The sequence below is a fragment of the Phlebotomus papatasi genome, chromosome 3 (assembly GCF_024763615.1).
Source record: "Phlebotomus papatasi isolate M1 chromosome 3, Ppap_2.1, whole genome shotgun sequence".
In the NCBI taxonomy this organism is placed as follows: domain Eukaryota; kingdom Metazoa; phylum Arthropoda; class Insecta; order Diptera; family Psychodidae; genus Phlebotomus; species Phlebotomus papatasi.
This window is the reverse complement of record NC_077224.1, coordinates 78,474,727-78,489,145: the sequence shown is the minus strand read 5'-3', so window position 1 is coordinate 78,489,145 and position 14,419 is coordinate 78,474,727.

Sequence of the window (14,419 nt, the reverse complement as noted above, 5' to 3'; positions counted from 1 at the left end):
CTGTCCAAGGTTTGTGATTTTTTTCTGATTAACACACAAACCGAAGCGATTCTTCCACTATGACAAAAGAATGTCTCACTTATTAGGTTCATAGTCCTACCTCACATAGTTCCTGGAAATCCTTAGATTTTCCTCAAGAAGAAAATGAAAATTCAGTGGCGACTTTTATACAAGTCGGGTCCGGGGCCTTCCTGTATAATAATTGATTCGACAAATCGGAGGCCTATTTTCACTGCAAAAATTTCACCGGATACAAAAAATTGCACATCAATATTTAGACGGAACTCTAATCTATCTGCTTAAATCGTTTGTACGACTGGTTATTAGTTTTAAAATCACTTTTATCTAATTTTTCTAAGCCATGTTTTTATGACATTATTGCGCTAGCGAAAACCATTTTTTCACTTTGAGTCCATGAAAATGTCACTCTGCAACCTTAAAATTCAGGCAACAGGGTTGAAGGCTATGTCAATTGTCGATAAAATTGGCGGATTTCAATAGGTGTAATTATGAAAGAATCACATCTAATGATAGAGTTGCCACAATTAAATTATCAGTCACGGACCCTTCTTAAAATATAGGATGGACACAGGTAAAATTTATGAATTTGTCACCACCCACAAAAACAGTGTCCCCAAGTAAAAATATTTTTACATAAATATTAATACTGATGAACCCTCTATGTGCCTATGATAGTAGTTTTCCTGAACAGCGACATTAATTAAGAAATACTTATAAAATATCATGTATCAAAATTACAGTTTTGGACCTATTTTTGATTTTTGCTTCGTGAAACTAGGAAAAAGGAGCTAGGATTCTAATTTTTTTAGGAAATGTGAGGCTTAGCACCAGCTATTGAAATATATTGCGATAAGTCAACCATTGATTAACATAGAAAATAAATAGATATTATTAAGCTTGGATCGTATCAAGCATGGTCACTTTCCCCTACTAAATTTATCAAGAAAAAAAGCCCTGTCCAAATTGTACCATTATTGTGCAACTTGTACCACTTTATCCTACGCTGAGTTTTTTTTTATTGCACTGTATTGCTGCATTTTGTTTACTGGATTTTATTAGAAGTAACAATAGAGGTACGGTGGATATCGAATATGACACTGAAATTAATTAGAAAAACCATATTATATTATTAGGGGTAATTAATATTATTAGGCTTTTTTTCTTAATGATAATAATAACAACATCTAATCGTCTACAATCAAAATTTCAATATCACATTGTATATTGTCTACGTAAATCATCAAAAGTGGTCTTGAAAAGATAAAAGGAAAAACTGAAAAAAACGAAGATAATCGACGATGTACTACTATTTCTCAACTAATCTTTAAATACGTGTTTTAATATAATATAACATGAAATTCGTTTTTTTAAACTAAAGTTCGAATTTGATGAATGAGAATTGTCATTCATACCACCCAAAATTCTATTTTTAGGATTTTAGGAATCTGACTGTACTTATGTTTCGTTAATATGTAACATTCTTGATAGATGTTACAATGACCTCGGTATTTGGGCTCAAACAAAAAACAATAACTCATCCAAATTGATAAAAACTTCACAATTCCTTGTGTTTTTGTTCCTATTTTCTTGTTTAGACTGTGGATCTTTTTTATTGATACATAGATGAGGGTGACTTTGCTCTCGTGCAGTTCATAAGCTTTCCTTTAACTCTGGCAGTTAAGGATGGCTTTTATTGATCGGACATGGTAGGTCGAATCGGCGAAGGCTTTCTTAGTGCTAGAATTAAACGAAATCTTACGAACAGCAGGAAGGGTATAGTCGCTATTTCACCCCCGGAAGACAAAGCTTCAGAAACCCGCATCTATGGTATTATTATTGTTATTAACACTATAAACCTACCAAGACCGGTCAAATTGACCTGTTTAAAAACTTTTTTTTTTTAATTAACACATATTTGAACAGTACAATATCTCTATCAAACTTTATAAATTTCTTAAAATATGCATGTAATAAATTTTTCAGGGTATAGATTTTAATTTTTTCCGCTTTTCCAAGAAACATTTGTTGAGTGTCCTACCTAGCATGGTCTGTCATTTGACCGAACTCACTAAATAGGACAAACCACCAAAATCAGTCGGTAAGTTTAGTGTTAATCGTATCGGAATATTAGTATTGGTAGATTATCATTTATACAAAATCACATCCTCTATTGGAAGAATATACTAAAACCATCGTAGACTATCTAGAAGTGGCTTCCGGATTCATTTCGATGCAAAAATTCCACTTCTAGACATTCTGTTCTTTGAGTCGGACGGGATTAAAATCCACAATATCGAAAATCGAGGTTACGATCATTTCGCTAAAGAACTGACTAGTGCTCTTACCATGAGATCCTTACTTCAAGCTGCTCTCAGATATTCAAAGTTTAAATATAAAGAGTAATTATTATACAGTAGAGTTCCTCAAATTTGAACATTTGGGGAGTATAGATGATAATTCCCACTCCTCAAATTTGAACAATATTTTCAAACACGTAACGGAATTGATGTGAAATGCACTCTCCATAAATTAAGAAAAATAACTTTACTTTTATCAATGAAATTTATTGTGGTGGGAGGGTCCGTAGTGCAATTGTTAGGTGTGACCTCCGGTGTGACCCCCGGTGTGACCCCCGGCTCGACTGTCACAGTTGTGAGTCCGAGTCCCGCCAGGTGCAAATGATTGAAACATCTGAATTAAGAAAATGTTACAACGAATGGAGGAATTGAAAACAAAAATGCAATTATCCAATTGTATTTTTGTTTTCAATTCCTCAAGTCGTTGTAACATTTTCTTAAGGTCAAAGATCAGACCCATTAATATTAAATCGTTTTATTTTTATATTAAATTGCACAATATTATATTCATTCAGAAAGATTTTAAATTTCTAACAAGAAATAATTTTAAAAAAATCGACGCAGTTTGTTGTCAATTGAAATTAATTACCAGAAGAGGCGTATATAGAGGAAAGTGGTCAGCCTTTGAACGAAAAATTATGTTCAAAATTTGAGATTTTTTTCAGAGTAAACTACAACATGAGTTTTACTTTGCACTACACCAAAAAATTCTCTTGTTCATTGAGCTTCTATGCTTACCCCATTCAGGACTCGCAAGTAATCAGTTTTTTCTGGTGAGGAACTTGAAAATGTGATGTCGATATATTCAAAGGCAGCCTGCATGCTCTGCCCTTGAATGTGGTTGGGAAGCCTTTGAATCTTAATTTTTCATTGAGAATATTAGGGCTGTAATATTAAACGGCCCATAATTGATTAGCATGAACCCTAATGCACTCAATAAAACCACCACTGTAGTCAAAAGTCATTATACAACATTTTTTACATTTTTCTGAACAATTTCTTTTTCACTTGAAAATTTATAAGAAAACGCCATTGAAGTTGACAATTGTCCGTTTGAAACATCTCGGCCGGAGCAAGATAGCATTTTATAAGTATTTGTATGATATTCGTCAGACCAAAGTAGGAGTTCTATTCTGCTCCCGGACAGGAAGCTGTCAGATGTTTCAATGCATGGAAAGAGAGGATTCAAAGGCACACAACGTTAAGATTTAAAGGCTGCCGCAGAGCAATATTTGCAAACTTTTATCACCCACAAAATTTGTCTCATCTGAATCAAAATGTATTTGGAGAAATACCATCCAAGAATAACCTTCTATGATTCACAATAGAAGATTTGTTCGAAAAATTATTTTGATTATGAAAACACACATGAATTGTGGAACATCAAAATTACAGTTTAGACCTCAGTTTCGTTTTTTTGCCCTAGCACCTAGAAAATAAGAGCTAGGGTCTGCATTTTTTGATGACTTGTGAGGATTATGAATAGCTATCTAATAGTTAATAGAAAAGACTTTATGCTTTAAAGAAAAAAGAAAAAAAAATACAATATTCAAAGGCTGCCGCATTCAAAGGTAGACCACTTTCCCCTAGTGTCCCAAAACGGTAGAAATTGTCATCCGTGTCAAATTCAATGCTAACTAAATATCAATATTATTATGTTAATAATTCGTTCGAAAACTACATTTTTTTTAAGAAAAAATAAATTTCTTCAGAACTGTTACAAGATATGACATTAAAAATGTGGAAAAGGCACTGTGGTCTTGAGAAGTTTGATGAAACATCATTGGATGATTATATTTTTTCCTGAGATGCAATAAAATATCGGTACAGAGGATGGACCCGGAAGGAATATCTAAGTACATCGTAAAAGACGATTCTTCAACTGTGCGATAAGAGCTCAAGGCGCTGGTCAAAGAGAGACAATTAAATTATGGCATGGCCGCAAGATATGTGGGTGCAATCTCCAAGATATTCGAGTGAAAATGACAGAAGACACCGCCAAAAGTCACCAAATGTCACTTGTCCACTGAGCATTGCGGTGTTTTGCCATACGACAGCACCAGAAGCTAGAGCAAATTACCAATTTTATTGGTATCTTTTACGATCGGCTTACATACGGGCACCTTAAAGATTTATTTCTCGGACCGAATAGGGGAAGTTGGGGGGAGGAGGGTGGTGATTGGTGAATGGCCTCAAGATGACACTAGAAGGAGTATAAATCAAATAAAGAACTGGGCCAAAAATTTCGATGACCACCATACATGAAGTATAAAATAATTCACAATAATAGTGTAATTTCACTTAATGTTTTGTATGTTGAAAATTCTTCAGTCTATGTACGGTGCCCATTTCAAAAAGGGGACTTTTCAGCACAAAAGGGGTAGGTGGCGGAAGGCAGGAAAATTCTAATTCATTGCCAGAGCAAGAGGTCTGTACGAGCATGCAGTTGGAAATTTAGTGCTCCCCAAACCAAGCCCAACCCCTATACGAAAGCATCCAGCGAAAAGCATCAGCTGGCCAGCACCATCGAGGGAAAATCCAACGCTATACAACTTTCAATGAAGCTTTTGCACCATCCCGTACACCACAGTCTGTCATCTCGTCCTCGTTCCCGTCTCATGCACCACCACCCAAAGAAATAATGAGACTTTGCACCACCTATTTCTTGTCTTATTTGTCTCTCACACCCTTTGCAATTCTTCATCATTTTGCAGCACGATGCCTTAAAAGAGGTATGTCATTACCTTGATTTTTCGTCCAGTTTTATGCAAATCAAGGGATTTAATAGTTTTGACAATCGTATCTATTAATATTACCAAACTGTACTAAAAAATTAGTACAGATTTTTTTTAAATTTTGTTAACACACAAAAAATAGCCAGATAAATTCTGCACGCATTCAATCAGGCCTCCAGGCGAAATGATATATTCTTCACTATAAAAAATTAAATTGAAAACTAAATTGGCAGCGGCTGCCACTAGGGTCCTTCCAAGTGTTAATGTTACCAAGACTGAGTAAAATTTATAAAACTTCAACAAATTACTGAACCTGAAAATATATATACTGAAGCGAGTGCTCGACCATTTTACCCAAAACTTCTGCCCAAAACTTATTTAGTTATTATCCTGATATTTTTGATATAGGGTATAGACATTCAGACATAGCCTTGATGATCCTACATTTCTCAAGCATAACGAACTTCAGGAAATCAAAAAACATAGTCTAGTCCACCACTGAGGAAGATCCATATCCGGACCGAAAGCTCTGGGTAAGACAGAAACTTTATTTTTCTTCTTGAGGTGAAACAAAATTTCAACTGGTGATTACCGGAAGTATACTCATAGATGCGAAAGAACTTTTGAGGTACAGCATCTAAGTCACGAGTTCAAGCACTTCGCAAAGCCTAAGATGCTTTGCCACACCTTTATGAAGGTTTTCTGTGGGCCTAATGTGTCTAATTCTGTGACCATGCACGCGTAATAATAAAAATAGGTTAGTTCTAAGCACCGGGATTTTTAAAATTAGTTATTAGACTTATTAAACTTCGGAGGACGAGACCTATATGAATTCATAGGTACTATAAGAATTCTTGTCCACTAAACAAGTAGTCGACATATATAGTGTAGCTGTCAAAAAATAATGTTAACGGCTACCCCATGTTTACTACTGCCCCAGTTTCTTCACTGAGAAAAAAGAGGGTGCGATTAACTTTTTTTCCTCATAACTTTAACAGTTTTTAGGTGCAAAAATATATCAACTTTTTTAATGTTAATTTTACACCTTATTAAGGGTAAAATTAACTTGAAAAGGGTAACTTTAACCCCCAATACACCTAAAAAGGGTAATACTTACACCAATTTTGGATAAATACTGCAGGGTAAAATTGACATTTCCGGAATGTTATTTTAACTTTTTCGGATTTCTCTCAGTGCCCTAAATGGACATGCTTACTTAAAGGTAGGTTCTTGCTTTTAGATCTTGCAACCATTTCGATCTTCTTCATGTATCAGTATTTTAGAACTTGAATACTTTTTTAAAATCTTATTTCAATATATGTATATTACGAAATGGGCGTGGTTATTTGTTGATCTGGTATTTAAGCTCCTCCCATTAACATAATAGATTTTTGACTGGATATACAGAGATTTACAATACCATGCTAAAAAAATTAAAAAAAAAAAATAAGTAAGAGAATAAGTCATCTTTAATTGACATATGTCCAGAAGAAAACGTAATCGGGTTAAATTTGTGAGAGGAGCTTATTCTACTTATATGCAAAATTAATAATTGGGTTTTAAGCAAATCACGCGATTACATTGATTAGCCCCTTTTATATCTCAAAATGCAGAGAATATCACCTTGGAATTAATCTAATGCCTTCAACCACTATCACGAAGGGGAATAATTCCGAATAACTGAATGTCAATTACGAACACATACTTTTGAGTCATCTGCCATCTCTGTCATCTGCACCTTTAACATTATGTCACCTCCCCATGATATTCCCCTCGGCTAATATAGAAATTCTTGCAGATAATTTTGCAAATGAAGCCAGAAGACAGATAAGGGAGAAGAACGCGAGAATCCTTTTAGACTTTATCATAATGTGACATTTTACCATAATAACCCAGCACTTTTTAATTATATTCCCGTCCTTCTGGAAAAAAGCTGAACTGCTTGAAATGGACGTGCAATTTTCTCCGCACAACATCACTCAATAAATTCTCATTGAATCTCCCACCCAACTCACTGTAAATCACCAAATTCGGGTACATTGACTCTCCTCTTTTGGCAATTATTGTAATTGATATTTATTGCAGAAATTAGAGGTTCTAAAAAAAAAAGGAATTGGTCGTTATTTCATACAATTGACCCTACTTTAATGAGTAAATTTTCTATGTGGTGAACCGTAAAGTAAAATCTCTCTTTTGCTAATTTGTTGACGTTTCAATGTTTCAGAGTTTATTTTGCTATGTCTAGACGTTTCTTATTTAATAAAAATTCTCATTTGAGAGTCTGTATAGCAATAAAGTATTTTATTGCAATTTAATTTACTGAAAAATTTTATGAAAATGATATTTTAAGCTTTTTATGCAGGAAACATATTTCAGTATTTTTATGTAAATCTCTTATACACAGCTTTTATAGAGCAAAACATTAAATTTATTTTAAAATATTCGACATTATACATTTTGTTCTACCAGTCTTTGTAATTGATGTACAATTAAAAGGAAAGGCGACTTGAATATATCTTTACGTGGCTTATAAGATGAAATAATAGTTAAAACAAGAATTTTGATACAACATTTTGTAAGCCCTGATGGGGTTCACCTGAATAAGAGTGCAAACTTAGAGGGAAATTGGAGAACTGAAGAGGTCTCCCATTTTTCACTTCATGAGAGTGAACCATCCACGGCGACTGATGCTCACTCATTGAAGACTGAGGACATTTACCTAACAATAAAAGCCCCAAAGGAACCTTTCAGGACCCTTGGATGGTAAAGGTTGGGCGTGTCAAAGGAATACAGGATTAGGATTGGTGGGTCATGGCCGTCGACTGGGTTGACATGTGTCGAATAGGCCAAGCGCTCTACGATTTTGACTGCTCTGCGACTGACAAAACGTTCAAAAATCATTTATATTGGTTTTGAATTATTTCTGATCTTTGTGCTTATATTTTGCGTTCAACTGTTCGATACCAAAGTTACTAATTTTTTCTTCACTCATAAAAAAAGAGGGTACGATTAACTTTTTTTCCTCGGAACTTTAACACTTTTTAGGTGTAAAACGATATCAACATTTTTTAATGTTAATTTTACACCTTTTTAATGGTAAGATTAACATGAAAAAGAATAAATTTAACCCATAATACACCTACAAAGGGTAATATTTACACCGATTTTGGATCAATAGTACAGGGTAAAATTAGCATTTCCGGAGTATTGTTTTAAGTTTTTCGGATTTCTCTCAGTGTTATAAGAACCGGTAGGTGTTGGAAGTGTGGTGTACCACAGCTTGAGCTTCAAACCAGTTCTGACAGAGAAGCCCATCAGAAAAGAAAGAACAGAAATTACTACCACTAAAATTAACTTGATAGCAGGGGTGTCTTTGCACCCTTGCTTTTCATAACTTTTCTTTAATTCTAGCCATTCTAGCACTTAAGCATGGTTTTTATACCATCCTTAAATACCCTTCTGGTCTTTAGACCATCGTTAAGTGCATGAATTAAAAAAAGACTTAAAAAAAAACAAGAGTATAAAGTCACCGCCGGATTCAAAAGTTACCCGCATCTACGGTATTTTGAAAAAAGCAATACCCGAATCTTATGCCCTGTGAACCCCTAAACTTTTGACCAAGCTATAAAATCATAAGATTTTACCACTGATGAAGGGTTAGAGTCAGAATCGAAAGCTTTGGGAAATATTTGCTTTTCCTGAGTAACCTTCAACCCTGACGTTCACCGGTTCTCACAAAGTTAAATTATTCGTTGGTATTCACTAAGCATGATTGCAAGTTTCTGCAATAATTTTTTATATTGATCCATGGTAAAATGGGCTACTTTAGAACCATTTCGAAATTCAGAATTTTGAGAAGAACAAAAACAAAAAAAGTTAAGAGTAAATATATAAAATAAATGCAACATGATCCACATCATTCACTATCACTATTTCAATTGACAAAGCAGTTTAAAGAACTACACCCACCTGAAACTAGACCACGCCTCTTAATTTAGTGAGCGTAGTGTTTCCATTGTTTTAATCTGCCTTAATGCTCAAGGTAAATTCTCTATATATTATATCAAGGATATTATATGTTAGGCTGCATTACATAATACCTCTACTATATCCTTGCAAACCTATATCGGATTTGGATCTCTAACATTACAGTGAATATTATAATATTATTTAACTTTTAGTCTACGTTATATTGCAACGCATGCAATGGACGAGTTCAAAATCCATTTATCAGCAGAAAAAAAATCTGCTGAATCTATAATAAATTTAGAACCCCAGATTCAATTAATTCACATAGGCAGAACTTTACCCATTAATTCAATAAAGAATTTAGGCCACGCCCCATTTCATGGATTTCGATTTTACAGTAAAGTATATAGGTGAGGGTTTTGTGGAATATTAATTTGAACTTTATTATCACTTTAAAGACGAATGGGACACCGGTGTCTCAAAAATAAAAACTATTCTTTCTAAAATCAAAAATTGTTTTTGTTTTCGGAACACAGTTGTCCCACTCGTCCATAAAGGGTTAAGTTACAGCATTTTTATATTAATTTAGTTGGAGTGTGCTGTCCCGTAATCCATTTCTATATTTGCATAATAGGGACACAATTTCAATAGGGTGGCGGTTTTACTTGTGGCATTTGTCACTATTTATGGTCTCCTCGTAAGGAACTTTACAATTTCACCAAATGATTTCGTAAAACCTCAAAATTAAAAATATTTAATGTGTTTTAAAAGCAAATCACTTTTTTTTTTGGTTTTCGGAATTATATTTTCTACGAAAAATTGCGACGCGGTCATAAGAAAAGACAGGCCACAAGTAATGAAACCACCCTACATATCATACAGTAATTCTAATAATTTTGTGAATAAATGTATAAAAAAAGTACAGTAAGACTCAATACCTGCAATATTCTAAGTTTTTAATTCTTGTAATTTCTCAATAAAATTGGTCTCAAGTTTTTACTTAACAAAAGCAGATTTAAAGTCTGATATTAAACCTAAAATTTTACACAATATTTCACGCCGTGTAAAATTTTTAGGGATGTAACTATATCGGGGTTGTACTGTACTTTAAAATTGGAATGCTGCACGATTTATGCACGACTTCTTTAATATTTCTAACAAACTGAATTGTCTTTTCTCTTGAGTTTATGATACTTTAATATTGTTTTAGGGTAAGTTGCATAAATTGGAACAATTTCCAGAGGCTCGAACTTTGATACAAGATTAAAGACATTATAAATACATTTTTCCCTGATGACATACATAAATTTGCTCCTTGATTCTTCTAGAATATTACCGTTTCATGGAAATTCTTGAAAAACAGTTTGAAAAGTTCTTAAATACAAGAAAAATACGTGAGTGCAAAACAATATAATTTTGACAGAGTGGGACAAGTTGGACGTGGGAATTTGGACAATGCGTAGGGGAAGGTTGTGCAAGTTTCAAGATTTTTTACTGAATGCCATACACACTGAATCAATTGTACCACTAGGGTAAAGCGTATAATTAAAAAGTAAAAAACATTAAGGCTTAGATATATATTATTTATTAAATCTTTTTCTTGGATATTTTAATTTTCTTGCTTTGCTCCTTTTCTTCTTTTATTTTGAACCTTTCTTCCTGTTTCTGAAGTCTAATTCTTTTTTTTTCTTGCATAGCCTCTTCTTTTAGTTTTCTTTAATCATACGAATTGTCACAAAGAACTTCAAACATGAATTTAAAAACTCCATAGAATAATAATAGATACCTGTCCACCTTTGGGCGAAAGCATTACATCCGTTTCGTCAAGATTAAAGACGCGATCAGGAGGAAGTTCCAGAAGATCTTTGGATTTTAAATATTCATGAGTTTTCTCAAACCACTCAGTGGTAATACCAGCTCTTTGGGTTGTGTATGCTTCTGGTGTACGAAGTCTCAATTCTGGGTATCTGTTCAAAAAGCTCTTGAACCAAGAGTATCCTGGCCTTCCATCGGTGAACTTGTTGACAATCTTGAACTTCTTACAAATAATTTGCACAGTGTTGAGGACTTGATCTTTTGTTATAGGATGCCACTTGTCACTGCATCCTAAAATTCATTCAACGAGCTCATCTTCTATATCTTTTGGCAGCGTAGGAGGCCTTCCCCCAGAGCATTCTTCCGGACATTTCCCGGTCAGCTTATTAAGTTCTTGGCACCCAGGTCAGTTCTTGGCACCCCAAATAATACTGACACCTGACTTAGTGACTTTCCTTGACGAAAAGCTTCCAGTGCTTTGTTCACTTGGTCTTGAGTATAGGATTTGTACTTTTTCAATTTATTTGCCTTTTTACCCATCTGAAATAAAAAGAAAACCCCTGCAATACAATCGTATCTCCGGATGTCCAACTTGTCACTTTTGCTCACGCTTTAAATAAGCACTTTTTCTTCATACAGTTAGTAATTATATCAAATAAAACCATTACGTACCGTTAACTATCGAGATTAAACACTTTATTCCACTAAAATTTGCCAGAAATATTGAGAAATGTCAACAGAACCGAAAAACCAAAGTCACTCTTCTTGTGTTTTTATTAGGAAAAAATGGCCGATCGATGTATTTTTTCGACGGTGAAAAGTTACACTGTCAATTGAGGTGAGAATTTTATACGTTAAATCTTATTCATATGAATGGATTTTCACTTTATTTGCAGCACAAGGAACCAAATAATTAAACTATAACATAGAAAAATATACTAATTAAAATTTAGTACTGTATTTATCAAGAAAAAATTGCCTGTCCAACTTGTCCCAGCGAAATTTTGCAACTTTTGCCATTGTCCAACTTGTACCAATTTACCCTATTTGTTTTATATTTTATTCCATTAAAAGTACAGGTATATATAATTTAGGTAAATGTTTCAATTTTATTTTAATTGCTACATTTTTAATTCAGAGTACAGTACGACTCCAAAAGAGTCAACACATTTGATTCTTATATACCTGAAACATTTTAAGTTATGAATTGTTATAGTTACTATTTCACTCGTTAAAAATAATCTCTAATTCTTACTTAACAAAATTTCTTTAAAAATTTAGCATTGAACCAGGAATTTTGCATATTTTTTCACGGTCTTGAAAATTTTCAGAGGTTGACTCTATCGGAGTCGTACTGTATAAATATTAAACAGAGTCAGATTAGTTAGATTGAGAATAGAGCTATTAAACGCTATAATCAACTCAATGAAACTTTAATACAACATTTTTCAATTAAACTTTTTTTACGATAGAATATTTTTAATATAGGGTTAGTGTGCCAAATTTTGGCATAGTTGCATGCAAGCGCCAAGGTCTCAAGTTTTAAATGCAATATTATTAATACAAATTGAATATTTTTATTACATCTTTTTAAGGAGTGTTGCTTGGAACCTTGTAGACAGTTTATCGTCTTTATTTACTCTAAAATCATTCTTATACATTTGAAAATAAATAAAAATGCAGACATAGCTTTGGTGCCTTATTTCGGCCACCTTCATTCTCATAGTTTTTTGCCCATTGGGAATTCTTCAAATGTCTTTTTACATAATCTTGTTTGTGGAATCTTCATTTTTTGTTATTCTTTTGCACTGTATAATCTCTAGAGTATGTAAAAACCAAAAATTCATGAAAATTCTAGGAATGACATATGGCCGGAATTGAAAGCTTGCCGGAATTTGGCACACTTACCCTATCTGTTTAGAAAATTAATTTGCTGATCTAATTTGGTTTTGGAGTAACACTATATCCTCAGAAAACATAAGGCGGGTCCTATTTTTTTTTTAAGACGAAACTTAATCAAGCAGTTCACACTATCTCTCTGTAAAGTCATAAATTTCCAAAACAAACACATCAAAAGATAAACAAAAATGGTCAAATATGAAAAATTACTTAATTGCAGAAAATTGAAAAATTAAAATTGAATGCTTAAATAATTTTGACTCTTTTCGCTGTAGGTAAATTTTCGTTTCTTGGTAATTATTAAAATTTATCTCAAATTCTAATTTAAATGTGTAATCTTATTGGATTAAAAACTTTGTAATTTTCTACTGTGAGGAAAATAATTTAGAATTTATAGTTACGTAAAATTTCTATCAAATTCACTATAAAATTCCAGAGAAAATTTCTTAAGTCAAAAGCTCTCTGATATTTCCAAAAACATTTTGCTTTTACAGTGACCGTTTCGTTATCCGGATGACTGGGAGATAATATGACAGATGTCCGCTTTGTAATCCAAATGGATTTTTTGAATTTGTTCAACGTCTCGAAAATATAATACAAGGTTTTTTGTAGAATTTGAATAAAAGTTTTAAAGAAGATTAAAAAAAAAACATAATTAGAGAATTCTATGCTATTATGGTAAGTGTGCCAAATTCCGTCCAGCTTGCAATTCCGGCCACCTTTTTTGTTCCTCAAATTTACATGAATTTGTAGTTTTTACATAACCCAGAGATTATACAATGCAAAAGAATAACAAAAAACGTAGCTTCGACAAACGAGATGACGTGAAGAAGTCATTTGAAGAATTCCCAAAGGGCAAGAACTATGAGAATGAAGGTGGCCGAAATAAGGCACCAAAGCTATGTTTACATTTTTATTCAATTTAAAATGTATTAAGAATGATTTTAAAGTGAATAAAGACGATAAACTGTCTACAAGGTTCTAAGCGACACTTCTTAAATAGAAGTAATAAAAATATTCAATTTGTATTAATAATATTGCATTTAAAACTTGAGACTTTGGCGCTTGCATGCAACTATGCCGAAATTTGGCACACTTACCCTATACTTCATTTATTAAACAAAAACATAACAGGATAATTCATTTTCATTGCTGAACACACATGCATACATGACCTCAAAATTATATTAAATGTAACTGTCGATAACTCTTCCGGATTACGCCGATCCGGATTAGAGAGCGGGCACTGTGTATAACACTATTTTATTATAAATTTATAACATTTTAATAGGACTTTTATTTTACTTATTAATGAGGATTTTAACTGTGCTGAATTGAAATTGGCATATAGTATGGTCTTTAAAGTGCTAACGATGATATCCATTTTAAAGAATATATCCGTAAACATATAAATAAAAAAAGACTCCATGTTCTTTTAGTTAATCAGAGCACAGCCAAGGACAGCTGTTTGTTTTTCGCGATTTCACGAGAACACATTGTCTTAAATGCATTACAAAAAGTCTCTCTGAGCATTAATGCACAAAAAGCACTCTAAATTCTTTATTTAAATTTAAATCAGAAGCATTTAAGCGCCAGTTAATGCATGTGCCATGGTGAATATTT